A 15,901-nucleotide genomic window follows, 5' to 3' on the forward strand; every position below is an offset into this window, starting at 1 on the left:
GCGACGACTAGAGAGTGCAGTTGACTTGATCGAGAGCTGTATAGTTTGTCAACTGTCTCGCGCTGCCGCTGGTTGCAAGCTAGTACCATTATTAGTGCGGCCTTAGCCTTAGTAGACGACTGACTTGATGCAGGGTTGGTTTGTCAGCACGTTTGTGTTCGTTTATTGTGTAGTAGAAAATTGAAGTAAACGATGCACTTGACAAACGCTATGTAGCTGAGACACGCTATGTAGTTTTTTTAACACAGTACAATCAAAGTCGCTCATATACGTAAATATACACTCATCCCTATGAATGCACACATGGACACCCTATACTTATGAACACCTCAGAAGCCTGAAATAAATCTGTAAATAACGTGAGCATCAATGACAAATCTAAGACTTGAACCCTGATAGATTGGCGATACCACTGCCCTCCTAACCATTCAACCACAGGCTGGTTTGCGAGACACGCTATGCAGTTGAGACTTGAGGCACACATGCAATTGATTTGGGACCATGCTTGAGACACACAACAAGTAGAGGCAATCCGGCCGGCTAGGACGCCAATTTACTCAATTGGGCGCCCTTTAATCAGCTCTTACGGGGTAACTGTTTACTCCGGAGTCCCGAGTCGATCCCTCGTCAACTCTGTCGTTGATTACCTGCTACATGTAATTTGCTCTTTGTTGGTTATTGCAAGGTGGCAATTTCTTGTCCGGTGAGCTTGTGCTCTTGTATATACAGCAATCAAAATTTACAATGCCAATATACATGTATTCTTTTGGTTGAGATGTTACTGATAATTTAGAATGTTCCGTTGAGAGAGTTGAAACTGTTCTTAGAAATGAGTTGGTGAAGATATGTAAATTAGCTTTGTCTGTGGAGAAGGAGAAGGAGAAGAAGATCACCATATTGGCAGAAAAAGCTTCGCTTAATAAAGCTAGCTCTTATCCGGTGGTTATCCAACTGCGAGATATCGAAACAAGGGGTTAAGTTAATAGTATATCTACAAGAAGAAATTCGATCAACACACAATCAAGATCACAATTTGTATTTTTTGACTTTGATTTCAGGAAAGTCTATAATTAGATTTAGCAATTCAATAAGTTACTGGTTTAATATACAATTTTTGGTGGAAAACTTGGTCACATAACATCAATAAACACGGAGATACCACAAAGAAAATGATTGCAATGATTTCACACGGCAACTCCAACATAGATAACCAGTTGGCGTCGGTACATGATCAACAAAGTCTTGCTTATCGGGCAGCAGGACCGTTGTCAATTGTTGGCACCCTCCCAAAATTATGTTCTTTTTCAAATGAAGTGCTGCTCTGGCTCACATTCGTGGACTGGTTAGTAGGGTAAGAATCATTTCTCATGCTTAGGTCGTTACTGCTGATGCCAGTGTAGAAGTTGTTGTTGGAGTTGCTGCCGATGTGGTCCTCCTCTAGCTTGGGGCACTCCTGTAGTTGCAGCACAACATCGGTCATGTTGGGGCGCCGCACCGACGCATGTGCAGTGCACTTGAGGGCGATATCAGCGGCCTTCCACATACTATTGATGTCGTGGTCACCGTGCATGCGCACATCCACCACGCCTTCGATGTTGCCTTTCGATAACCGTTGTTGCACCCACTCAATGATGCCGATGATTCGTGGGTTATGCAAGGTGGGCGGCTTTCCCGTGACAAGCACCAATAGCACGACGCCAAAGCTATACACATCACTCTTGGTTGTCGGCCTCCCTGTTGTCTGGTACCTAAGCAAATGTTTCAGCTCCACCAAATACTCAGAGCACGGAACGCTATAGAAAGATTTTGGAGCATGGTGGAAGGAGTTGGCTTACTCTGGATCCATATATCCGCGTGTGCCAACGATCACATTTGTGGACACCTGGCTTTCATTGTCGCGATTGAAAGCTTTCGATAATCCAAAATCAGCGATCTTGGCCTCCAACCTCGTGTTCAATAAGATGTTCGTGGCCTTCACATCCCTGTGAATCAAAGGTGGATTGCACCCCTTATGTAGGTACTCCAGTCCTGTATATGAACACTGAGGATTAAAAAAACAATCATTTGGCAAATGTAGTTGCCGACTATGCATTTAAGTGCTTTTTTCGATAAAGAAACAAAAGGTGCAATATAAGTGTTTGCCTTGTGCGGATTCAACTGCAATTTTAAGTCTCTGTCTCCAGGTTAAGCATCTTGCGTTACGGTCTCCTCCTACATACAGGCCGACATTGTGACCAATCAGTTATTCAGACGATTCAATAGATAAACAACATGTACACTCTATCAGCTCACAGTGCTTTACGCTACACCAGTCACCTTCTAGCAGCTGAATATATTTCGTTAAACAACTTGCGTACCTACAATGTGATCTTGCAGAGTTCCCTCTGACATGAACTCGTAAACAAGTGCCATGTGCTCCCCATCCTTGCAGAAACCAATCAAGGAGACAAGGTTCTTGTGATGAATCCGGGTTAAAATTTGAACCTGAACAAGTAGGGATGAAGACATGAGTTCATAGATATCGTTTTATAGTAAAAATCTATGTCAAGAAACTTAAATTTTTTAAACAAAGTAAACTATGTTAAATGTACCTTGATATTTTATATTTTACATTTAAAGCAATATAAGGACTTCGAAATATAAGTGAATTAAACGACAAGGAGGAATGCAAGTGCAGTGAGATAATAAATTGTACCTCTGCTAGGAATTCCTTGTCACCTTGGTTGGAAGACTCAGACCGTATCTTTACCGCCACCTGAGTGCCATCCTCCAGGAAGCCATCATAGACATAACCGAATCCTCCCTTTCCCAACACTTGTTGAAGGTTGTTCGTTATCCTCTCAAGTTCATTGTACGTGAATTGACGAGTCTCAAGTCCAAGTGATGTGTCCCCATCGTTTCTCGTTTCATTTTGTGGCTTTACGGAGTTTTTCATTAATCCTTTTTGTATGTGGGGAATTTAATGATTAACATTAGTACTATTTGATGTGGAAACATATACCAATAATTGATTGGCTCATATGCCAAAGTCTCACCTGGATTTTTTCGTCTCAACAAGCAAAAGAGTGTTAGTGCCACTGATACTATCACCACAATGACGACTGCAGGGGCACCAATGTATATGGGCAGCTTGCTCTTCATTTTAGCAGGTCGACATGAATTGGCATTGGTGCAAAGGTTTGAGTTGTTGCCATATCTACTAAACAATATTAAAAAATTAATCAATGAAATTCATCAAGTATCATGCAAGAAGAATCGGGATAATTTATGGGTAAATTAACAACCTTAGATTTAGGGAGCCATCTTGAATTCTTTTGAGATATCCGGAGGGAATCGAGCCACTGAGCTGATTTCCTGACAAATCTCTGAAGGAAAAAAATATAATTTGCAGGAGTGGGAGTAATGTAAGGAAAAAAAAGCACAATTGAACAGTAGTTGCCAGACTTACAAAATCTTCAACAAAGGTAATTGTGAAAGAGTATCTGGAATTGTGCCTGTCAAATTGTTGTTTGACAGATCCCTACAAGCAGAGTGCAAGATATGGACTTGTATCAATATTCCTTTTACCGTATTTCATCTCTTTAAACTACAAACGAAGGCCAAAGAGACCCAAACTCTGAACATACAAGTACTGGAGAGCCTTTAGATTCGCGAAAGACGATGATATGTCACCATTCAGACCACTGGAAGACAGGTTTCTACAGAGAGCAAATATCAATTGGATCAATTTGACTGCATATAATAACCTTGACATGCGATAATTCATGCTTTTCTCGTATATATAAACATAAGTGATAGGTCAATATAATGTATAGATCTGAAAAACTGACACGCTTCTGATCCTTGGACGGGTGACAATGTCGTAGCTGCACATCAACTTTTCCCAGGCCATAATCTTGGGAGAGCACGGGTCACCCATCCAGTTTTTCAGCACATGATACTTCGCCTTGATCGTCGTGATGGCAGATACTACAGTTAACCACACCCATTCTTTTAGTAGCACAAGCGACTTAACCCCATATTATTAACAGCTTAATAAACACCCATCCTTGCTCTATAGTGCATATAATTTTTTCAGTGTGAAACTTTGTAGACGTGGACCAAGTTAATAAAACATATCAACATTTACAATACCATTTGATTTAAATGTTTGTTTTCTATATAAAAAATCGTATGCATTCCAATTTGGCAAGGAGGAAAGCATCAGCTAACTCATATGCTTGTGTCATTTGTTTGCATATGTACGTACCGTCCCCGGAGTCCGTGCCAAAGTTTGTCATCGACATGATGGAGAACAACTCGAGGGCGTTGAGGATTGGCGGCAATGTCGAGTTGGCGGTGGCGTTGATGGAGATGTTGTAGTTACTGTCCCGATAGGGCTTTTCATTGTAGATGACACCGACCCCAAGTGTCGGGGATATACCCCGCGGTGTAAACCGGCCGGAAGTTAACCCGGCCGGACTTGGCGGATTATCTGAAGACCCCGCTGACACTTGGCGAGTTACTGGCGACCCGCCCTGACCTGGCGGTTTACAAGCAACCCACCTGGTCATTATGACTCACTGGTGATCCGGCATGCGGGACAGACGGATGACAAGGGCCAAGACCCAGAAGGCCGGTTTATGTTTAATGGTGGGCCGGTTCAAGAGGAAAGGCATGAAGAATATTTACCTTACAAGGAGTTAAGACCAGGACTTGTATCCGGTTTGTATTAGAGATAGGCTAATCCTAATCATAATAGGACTACACATGTAACCCGCCCCTCCAACATATATAAGGAGGGACAGGGCTCTCCAAAAGGGGACAAGATTCACAAGTTCCACAAGTTGAACAAGTTAGGTTTAGGCAATAGCTCCCAAGATAGAGCACTCTTGTAACCGTGATCATCATCATCAATATCAATGAAGCAGGATGTAGGCTTTTACCTCCACCGTGAGGGGCCGAACCTGGGTAAAACATCGCGTCTCTCGTCCCGCTCAACCCCTCCCAAGCTATCACATAGATGCGTTGGCCTCGCGACTAAGTCCTGACACTAAGGACATCTGCCGTGACAATTCCACGACAGTTGGCGCCCACCGTGGGGCCTACGCACGGTGATGTTGAGTTCTTGGAGGGATCTTTCTCATGGATCGAGAAGTTCGCAATTTTTTCGATGAAGAAGAGCCGGTTTGGAAAAGATTTACATCAAAAGTTAGGGTTGCATGGCGCGGCACGGCATGTGCTTGTGATCCGACGATCCGACGCCAGATCAAATTTTGGAGCACGTTCCTGAGGCGAAGGAGTTTTTTCACCGCAGATCATATCTGTACGTACAACTTATGGTCTAAACGGAGGCAGCAGTACCAATCCGTCAAGACCTGTCAATTGGTCAAAACGGCGTATTCAATATTTAAGACCCAGAGGAAATTAGGGTTGCATCAGTGCAACTACCATAACTCGCCGAGATCGAGAGGAGATTTTTTTCCGCCGAAGCCAAAATACTACTGCAGTTAACCGAAGCTATTAGCAATTTCCGCTGCAAGATCAGTGGCCGGGTCCGATTGCTACTATATCGACAAGAAGCAGTCCAATCGGCCGGAATATTGCTGCTCCACGTAGATCTCAAGCTGCAAGTCCCGAGGGAATCAACTGTTGCTCCTGCTATTTTGAGCGTGGAGGACAAATCAACTCTAAAAGTACTTCCACTAGTACCTAATGAAGATCAGATTAGTATTATTGATACTATTGGATCTGTTTTATTCTCTCGTACAATTGCCTGACACACACACACGGATTGAGGAAGATAGAAATATGGAAAGCAAGAGCTGTCAAGGGAGCCGGATTTGCCACCTGGGCGGCCGTGTCGCCTCTGCCATTGCGGCCACGTTTTTTCTTGTATATACGAATGAAGCAAGCTCAGCAGCGGCTCGAGAGTACCATGCATATCCACCATTACTGTTCAGAGAGACACCACTGTCAAAGTCTGTCCGCTGCATCAAATCGTCCTCGTCGTGAGCGGTCTCACCTTCGCTGTAAGCCGGCCAGGGCCCTACTGTCGCCGCTGCTGTGCATTGAACCGGCGCGCGCTGGGTTGCCTCTGCTTCCGTTGACCCCACTAGCATTGACCCGTGGGTGCCGCCGCGGTCCAGGAGCAGTGTGCTGCTGCAAAACGGATCAGTGATTCAGAGTCACATCAATCAAATCATGGAGACTGACGGGAGCGCGGCGTACTATGTGCCTCGTGGTACCTGCGACAAGCCAGCCTACCGGCATTGCATAATATTACGAGGGTTGGTCCATGCCATGCTGCTGGACGGCTACATGGGCAAGTCGCCGTCCCCCGCTTCATCAGCGTCGGGGCCAACTCGTCCGTCCGCACCGGCTTACCACGCCACGGCCAACTCGCCCGTTCGCACCGGCTTACAAACGCCGCGGCCGGTTCATCCGTTTGCTCCTGCAGGTGACTTATCTGTAGTTGATTTTAGCTTCACAGCGGCGGATAAATTACGGCCTAACGTATCAGGTGACATCTATCTAAATCCATTTATGAAACGTATTGTTTTTTGTCAAAAGAACAATTACTTTGGGCTGTACTTTTTGATATACAGGATAATTATTCATTGTAAACGTGGTCTATACCGTGGGTTTACATCAGCTTGCCAGGACCACGCCTGCGATTAACTCGCCCGTCCGTGCCGGTTTACGACACCGGTGCCGATCTTCCCCGTCCGCACCGGTTTACAATGCCGCGGCCGATTCATCTATCCGAGCTGCCTCTGATGTTGCGGTCGCTTTTGTCGTCTGTCTCTCGCAACCTGGTCTACATCAACATACCGGGCTGCACCTGTCTGCATGAGCTGTTTATTGGGTATGAGCAAGTCACAGCTTGGGTAGCCCGGTTTTCTTTCAAATTGGAGACAAATTATCATCAAACCGCCATTTGCACTGGATGGTTCAATGGGCAGGCGCACAAGTCGCCGCTACTATAGTTTTGATTAACTTCAAATCGCCGGTTGGAAGAAACCATTGGCCGAGTTGCTGACACGGCTCATATGGGATCATTTGCAACCCGCCGCAGTCACCTCAACCTTCTATGGATTCACATCGTGCTATCAACGCCAATGATATATAAGTTGTGCCGGTTTATATCACGGTCAAATATGGAGAGTCTCAAGCCAACTCCTCGAGTCACCTTTGAGACTCGGGGGCTACGATGACATGACTCAGTGAATCTTGCCAGTTTCAGCAAATTTAAGAACCCCAGGACGATGGAGGAAAGGATAACCCGGTCCCGGAGGCTACTGTTATATTGATGAAAGTTTAAAGGCCGTCAGAAAATTTCCGGTTTAGAAAGTATATGACAGTTACAAAATCCTGGCTCAACGAAGAGGATCCAGAAAAGATTCCGGTTTAAAATCCGGCTCAAGGGAAGTCAGTCTGACTGCAGCTCTCAAATATCCGGTTTACAATCCAGTACAAGGGAAATTTGTTCTCCGACAAAGCTCTGAAGCTCTCAAATCCGGTTTAAGAATTTCCGGTTCAAAAAGGAATTAACTTCTCGCAAGTTCGAGTTTAAAGGCCGTCAGAAAATTTCCGGCTAAAAGTGAAGATTCCGGTTTGAAATCCGGTTTAAGGGAAAGATGTCTCCCACAAAGCTTTGAAGCTTTCAATATCCGGTTCAAGATCCCGGTTCAAGAAGAATTTATCTCTTGCAAAAAAGTTAAAAATTGCCAAGGAGGACCTGCTGCCATGATGCACGGTTCAAGAATGGGTATCCCGCCTTACTGGCCTGACATATTATTCATCACATGGGGGCTTCTGCTTCATAAAGCGGGGTCTCTGTTCTTTTACATCATGTGTGGTTACACGGAGTTGTTCTAAAGCGGCCTCCGGTTTACCCCTTGAGTTAGCTTTTCAAAAGCATCATGTTATATCACTTGAGGGCTTGGTCGTGTCCGAACCAATGCAACACCTCTTGATAGGCGAGAGCCATCAGATCACTTGGGGACTTGGTCACGTCTGAATCAGTCATGCCTCTTGATCGGCCTAAGGCCACAGAATCACTTGGGGGCTTGGTCGAACCCGAACCATTGCCATGCCACTTGATCGGCATAAATGCCACGGTTTCATTTGGGGACCTGGCTGACTTGAACCATAGCTACACCTATCGGGAGCTTGGTCGTGTCTGACCATGGTAACGCCATCTGATCAGCTCAAATAAGCCTCTTTTTGCAAATGGTTTTATCATTGCCTTTGCTTCAATATTTTCCTTGATAACTGTTTCTTTTATTCTTGTTGCATTTTTAAACCGACAAAGTTTTAAACCGGCCCAAACTGTCAATTACAAATTGACGGAACGCGGTCAAATCTTAATCCGGAGACTATCTGCCCGGTTTGATTTCCTGTTACCATCCTATTATGGAGTAAACTGGTGTTTTTCACAGCCCGGCACGGTTTTATCATAAACTGGCACAATATGGAAGGAGTTATCAGTACTCAAGATTTGGGTTATCACCCTTACTACAAAAAGTTGGTAAAGCTAACAATGTGATTCAATGTCACAGGTATGATATATTTCATATTTGATTATTCTTAAGTGCAGCCTTGGTTATAAACCCGGGTTATATGTTGGGCATTATGACCCGTCCGGCGGTAAACCGCCAGGACACTTTAAACTTGTTGTATGCAGAAACGGGTTTGTTAAACCGGCCTAGCTTTGGACTATAAGTCGCCAGTATATATATATTTGGATTGCGCCATTGGAATCATGCGCTTATAAATCATTGGGTTATATTATTCAAATAGCCAAACTTGGCTGAATTTTCATTATGATATTGAATGAATAAGGTTTTCACCGGATTATATGATCTTGAATAGCCAACATGGCTGGATTTTTATGGTTATTAATAACCGGTATTATCGAGTTTTCAAAGTCGCTTTAGCGCAATGGCTATTATTTTATCAAAGGATATGATTTCTTCTACAATGAAAGGAATAGTCCCGAGTCGTTGCAGGCTTACAACCCGGCACTTGGGGGCTACATTATTCAAATTGAGATTACATGCAAGTCTCATGTCGCTGCAAGCATGCACCATGTGAAGGAAATATGCCCTTGAGGCAATAATAAAGTTATTATTTATTTCCTTATATCATGATAAAAGTTTATTATTCATGCTAGAATTGTATTAACCGGAAACATAATACATGTGTGAATACATAGACAAACAGAGTGTCACTAGTATGCCTCTACTTGACTAGCTCGTTAATCAAAGATGATTATGTTTCCTAACCATGGACAAAGAATTGTCATTTGATTAACGGGATCACATCATTAGTTGAATGATCTGATTGACATGACCCATTCCATTAGCTTAGCACCCGATCGTTTAGTATGTTGCTATTGCTTTCTTCATGACTTATACATGTTCCTATGACTATGAGATTATGCAACTCCCGTTTGCCGGAGGAACACTTTGTGTGCTACCAAACGTCACAACGTAACTGGGTGATTATAAAGGTGCTCTACAGGTGTCTCCAAAGGTACATGTTGGGTTGGCGTATTTCGAGATTAGGATTTGTCACTCCGATTGTCGGAGAGGTATCTCTGGGCCCTCTCGGTAATGCACATCACTGAAGCATTGCAACTAATGAGTTAGTTGCGGGATGATGTATTACGGAACGAGTAAAGAGACTTGCCGGTAACGAGATTGAACTAGGTATGGGATACCGACGAATGAATCTCGGGCAAGTAACATACCGGTGACAAAGGGAACAACGTATGTTGTTATGCGGTCTGACCGATAAAAGATCTTCGTAGAATATGTAGGAGCCAATATGAGCATCCAGGTTCCGCTATTGGTTATTGACCGGAGACGTGTCTCGGTCATTTCTACATTGTTCTCGAACCCGTAGGGTCCGCACGCTTAAGGTTACGATGACAGTTATATTATGAGTTTATACATTTTGATGTACCGAAGTTTGTTCGGAGTCCCGGATGTGATCACGGACATGACGAGGAGTCTCGAAATGGTCGATACATAAAGATTGATATATTGGAAGCCTATGTTTGGATATCAGAAGTATTCCGAGTGAAATCGGGATTTTACCGAAGTACTGGGAGGTTACCAGAACCCCCCGGGAGGTATATGGGCCTTAGTGGGCCTTAGTGGAAGAGAGGAGAGGTGGCCATAGATGGGCCGCGCGCCCCTCCCCCCCTTGGTCCGAATAGGACAAGGAGAGGGGGCCGGCCCCCCTTCCTCCTCTCTCTCCTCTTTTCCCCCCTCCGCGAATCCTATTCCAACTAGGAAAGGGGGGAGTCCTACTCCCGGAGGGAGTAGGACTCCTCCTGGCGCGCCTCCTCTTGGCCGGCCAGCCCCCCCTTTGAGCCTTTATATACGGAGGCAAGGGGCACCCCTAGAGACACAAGTTGATCCACGTGATCATATTCTTAGCCGTGTGCGGTGCCTCCTTCCACCATAGTCCTCGATAATATTGTAGCGGTGCTTAGGCGAAGCCCTGCGACGGTAGAACATCAAGATCGTCACCACGCCTCGTGCTGACGGAACTCTTCCCCGACACTTTGCTGGATCGGAGTCCGGGGATCGTCATCGAGCTGAACGTGTGCTAGAACTCGGAGTGCCGTAGTTTCGGTGCTTGATCGGTCGGGCCGTGGAGATGTACGACTACATCAACCAAGTTAACGCTTCCGTTGTCGATCTACAAGGGTACGTAGATCACACTCTCCCCCTCTCGTTGCTATGCATCACCATGATCTTGCGTGTGCGTAGGAATTTTTTTGAAATTACTACGAAACCCAACACCATGACACTTGGGGCCTAATGCAAAATCATTTTTACTAGTCTTATTGAAAACCCGACTCATCATATTATAATGAGCCGGCCCTTGGGGGCTACCAATTGCTCCTGTCAACAATTCAAGGTACACAAGTTTTCATCCATAAATATTGAAGGATCCACTGCTCAGTTGGTAAAGCACAAAACTCTTAACCTTATGGACGTGGGTTCAAGCCCTACGATGGAAGCTACATTATAAGATGTTATTTTCATTGAAGTATATATCAAGTCCCGGTTCAAGTATTATCTTACTAAAGCCGGCCCTTGGGGACTACACATCACTACTAAAATCTACATGCTTATATTTACAAAGTCCCTGCTCATTATTGCATAATGACCCGGCCCTTGGGGGTTACACTGATTGAAGCTTTTATAAGCAAATTACATGTCCCAAGTTGCTGCAAGCATGACAACCCGACACTTGGGGGCTACATATATGGAGTATTCAGCTTATATGATTGAGATGAACTAATCGGATTTCTTCAAGGTTGAAACACTTATTGGAGCAAGTCTTAAGTTATCACTATGTTCTCCTCTTAAGACTTGGGGGCTACAGGTATTATGCATATAAAGGAGGAACATCTTCATTTTATCAGTTTTGAGCAAATCAGGAAGATTAATTACATGACCCGGTGTCGACAACAATTATGACCCGACGCCATCAATATTTATAAACCGGCCATTTTGGTAATATTAAACCGGCAAGTTTTACATCTTCAAACCGGCTGAATATCAGATAAGTATTTCAAGACCCATATTTCTTAAACCGGCGCTTTGGGAGCTGAGTCAAAGGAGTTATTCTTCACAATATTTCTCTGTGACAAACCAATGTCGGCAAATTGATTATGAAGCTGGTCTGTTGACCCGGATTTCCCAGAAGGAGGAAATAACAAGGACTTAAGGATGATCAGGTACCGGTTTACAAAAATTCTTAACCCGGAGCATAACCTGTCAAATTTGTTTTTGTGTTTATTTTGCAGCATAAGTTTACCATGAATAAATCCAAGCTAAACTTGGGGGCTAATGTCGGAGATATACCCCGCGGTGTAAACCGGCCGAAAGTTAACCCGGCCGGACTTGGCGGATTATCTGAAGACCCCGCTGACACTTGGCGAGTTACTGGCGACCCGCCCTGACCTGGCGGTTTACAAGCAACTCACCTGGTCATTATGACTCACTAGTGATCCGGCGTGCGGGACAGACGAATGACAAGGCCCAAGACCCAGAAGGCCGGTTCACGTTTAATGGTGGGCCGGTTCAAGAGGAAAGGCATGAGGAATATTTACCTTACAAGGAGTTAAGACCAGGACTTGTATCCGGTTTGTATTAGAGATAGACTAGTCCTAATCCTAATAGGACTACACATGTAACCCACCCCTCCAACATATAAGGAGGGGCAGGGCTCTCCAAAAGGGGACAAGATTCACAAGTTTCACAAGTTGGACAAGTTAGGTTTAGACAATAACTCTCAAGATAGAGCACTCTTGTAACCGTGATCATCATCATCAATATCAATAAAGCAGGATGTAGGCTTTTACCTTCATCGTGAGGGGCCGAACCTGGGTAAAACATTGCGTCTCTCGTCCCGCTCAACCCCTCTCAAGCTATCACATAGATGCGTTGGCCTCGCGACTAAGTTCTGACACTAAAGACATCTGCCGTGACAATTACACGACACCAAGGTAGAATAGCCTAATGTCTTCGGACAACCTCACGCCGTTGATGTTGATGTCAAACTGGCGCAGGGTGTCGCTTGGAAGGAGCTGCAGCTCGGAGAAATGCATGATCATGAAGTATCCCGGCGAAGGATCGTGAGGTCGAGGATTGGGGTCCCACGTGAACTCGAGGTCCATGGAGGCATTGAGCGGTATGAACGCCGTCTGCATTACCGCCGACGGCACCTCGTAGTCGTCGTCGGCACTGTCCACCTGCTTCGTCGTCGATATTTCTTTCCACTCTCTCGCAGTGACCCAAGGGAGCCATACTCGGTCATGCGGATCTTCTGGGTACCTGATGGTCAAGTGGTCAACCACGCTTGTGACTGATTGGTATACTTTGGAGAGGAAATTAAGCAGATCAAGATTTTTTGCTCACCTGACGATGTCGGTCGCACCTGTCGGGCCGGCGTTGAGCCTGACGTCGAGGACGAGGCCCTGCGTCAGGTTCGCCTGCGGGTAGAACTTCATCTTCAGCGGCCTCAGCTCTAGCGTGGAGACAAACGGCGTTCCAGCGCCGGTGTTCACCAGGCAGACCTGCACGAAGTTGTCCGGAACGACCACGATGGCCTCCGCCGTCACTTCGATTCCGGGCGTCGAGACGTTGACGGTGTGCCAGTAGTTGACGCCGAGGTGGAGGTCGAAGACCGGCAGCCTGCCGAGGCCGTCGTAGTCGCCGTACATGAAGGCCGCGCGGACGAGGTACTTGCGACCGGACACGAGGGACCGGAGTGTGTAGCAGTTGCGCGTGCCATCAGGGAAGCTGCGCACGTCGTGGTAGCGCCGCGAGAGCTGCGGTCGAATGTACTGGCCCGAGATGTTGTGGTTGGCGCCGGCGGTATCATCGATGAACCCGGCGTCGGAGACGTATGATAGCTTGGTGCCGCCGTCCACGTAGCTCGCCTTTTCCCCGGTAGTCCGCAGTCTACGCTTATGAAACCTGCAATACGTACATTACATGCAGCCGTTAATGGCGCGTGCGTGCGGCCATAGTAAAGGGTGCTGAAGTTTTGAGCATACCTTTGCTGTCAAGCTGGGCGCGAGCCTGGAGTACGCCGCCGGTGGCGGCGACGGCGAGGCAGAGAAGCAGCAGCCATGGACGACTTGCCGCCGGTGATTGCTCCATTGCACATGCAAGGGCAGTTAGTGGAGCGTAACATGCATTTGCATTTGACTTTAGGCGTCCAATGCTTCAGTGTATATGCCCAGACGTAAACTAAGAAGATCTAGAATCCTAGATAGACGACTAACAAAGCCAACTCGGTCCACTAGCGAGCGAGCGAGGGAGCTTAATAATGATCAGCTGATCACGTCAACACCACCATGATTGACCACGTACGCCTGACGACGCAAGAGGAAGTTTGCACGGTGTGTTGCCGAGAGCGAAAAGAAATTCTAGCGGAACCGGTTTCTACCGGATAGCTCGCTACGGTCCAATGGTGCGGAGATTTGAACGTGGTTGTACCATAGTCAAACATAGTTAGAGCACGTATTGTAGTGGTACACATCAATACGGTACTGGTTGTAACCAACGATACTACAGGCCCGCATATTGAATTCAGTAGCAGAAATCCACGCACTCGCGCATAGACGAGCTTGCTCTCTTCCATCGTTGGAGTTGCTCTAGTACCGCATCGCTTACGAACATGACCTCAAGTGGTCAATGTCTTACAACACGCGGGCCGGCCCTGAGGGGGGGGCGGGGGGGCGGCCGCCCCGGGCCCCCAACATCCAGGGGCCCCCTCCCGACCAAGTACGCAGGCCAGCCCATGAACTTCTCGAGACTGGTGTACAGGCGAGGGCACAGCCCGATCGATCGATAGTGCTGAAGTAGACGCAAGAGTGCACGGCCGAGATTGTATCTGTATCGCTTTGTACTGCCCTCGTAGTTGTGCGTAGGGAATGTAAAGGAACACAGCGGAAAAGCAGGCCGTCTAATCCAAAAGCCCTAATCCGATGTTCCCATCGCACGCCGCCACGTGAGGTTTCCAGACCCTGCATACTGAAGTTCGTCGATCCGCTGCAAACACAGGAGTACACGACCCCGTCTGGCTTCCCTCAATCTGGGTTCCACTGCTGTGATCCTGCCCACAATTAGCTTCTCCTCTCGTCTGCAGCCTGCACATGCTTCCGCCAAGGTTTGTTTACTAATTTTCATCCCTTCGAATGAATGGATACAAGATGACTAGCGTTCTAATGATTGAATTGTTATCTAGAACTCATGGCAAAGATTCCCCTCGCAAAATGGAAGTAATTAGGATGGTAGGAAGTCATCTTTACAAAGAATGAAGAGAACATCATTTTGCCGTGCTTTCACGGTTACAATAGTTGCATATTTAAGTCATCTAAAACCATTGAGAGAACTTAACTAGATCTGGTTATGATATTTATTTATGAATTTGCCTTTATACCTTCAACCTTGTCTATTTTTGGTTCTCGAGTAGACTATATAACAAGTATGTTAGCGCCAAATATATACTTTCTACTATAACATTTTTTATTGCAATTAGAGAACTTCTCAATGCATTAAGTTAGTCCTGCTGTGTTCCTAGCTTTGCTACTAAGTGTTATAGAATCACGGAGAGAAGCTATTTACAGAATTTTAAGAGTAATATTGGTAACTCGGAAATAAGTTAATGCTTGAGATTGACATCAACCCCCCTCAAAATAGATTTGCATCGAGAATTAGAAGACATTTTGAAGGTAATTCATATAAGTTATTTGATATAAATATTGATTTTGAATGCATTTAAAAAATTTATTGGTAATAGTAACTATTGATGTTATATTAAAGGGCCCCGAATTTTAGTTTCGCCCCGGGCCCCGAAAATCTCAGGACTGGCCCTGGGCTAATGTGGTAAACAAACTGATGGTAACATCCACTAAGGAAAAAAAACCTGATACATTACGCAAGCCACGTGAAGCTCCCGTATCCCTAAAAAAAACTACCGTTACTGGAACCAGTTACTGTAATTAAAATAACATTGCTCTCACGGAACTACCAGCTGTAAATTATCGCATGAGAAATGCCAGAACTTTAATCATACCCTTCACATTGGAAATTTAAGAACTGTTGCTGGTATATTATATTAGGTTTCTAAGTAATCGTAAGATTTATGGTTTATCAAGATTAATACTTGTTTGCCTTGTTAATGTGGCGGTGGTGCCACAAGTTGATGCAAACAAATAATATGTCCATCCATCCATCGGAATACAAATATTGCATGCTCCTAGTGTCGACACCCTCTAGTCAGGGTTGAAGATAGTGAGAGCACAAATATCTGCAGGATATATGCAAGTAGAAATCTTTAATTTATCTTGTCCATATAGCTAACATAGGCATGTTATAACTAC

General features: G+C 45.5%; 1 pseudogene; it reads right to left on the reverse strand.

Annotated features, from left to right (window-relative positions):
• Nucleotides 1-1,246: 1,246 nt before the first annotated feature.
• On the reverse strand, nt 1,247-14,222 carry LOC147992227 (putative LRR receptor-like serine/threonine-protein kinase At1g05700; annotated as a pseudogene).
• Nucleotides 14,223-15,901: the final 1,679 nt, after the last annotated feature.

This window comes from Triticum urartu, chromosome 1A, assembly GCF_056163025.1.
Source record: "Triticum urartu cultivar PI428250 chromosome 1A, HENAU_Tu73, whole genome shotgun sequence".
Lineage (NCBI taxonomy): Eukaryota > Viridiplantae > Streptophyta > Magnoliopsida > Poales > Poaceae > Triticum > Triticum urartu.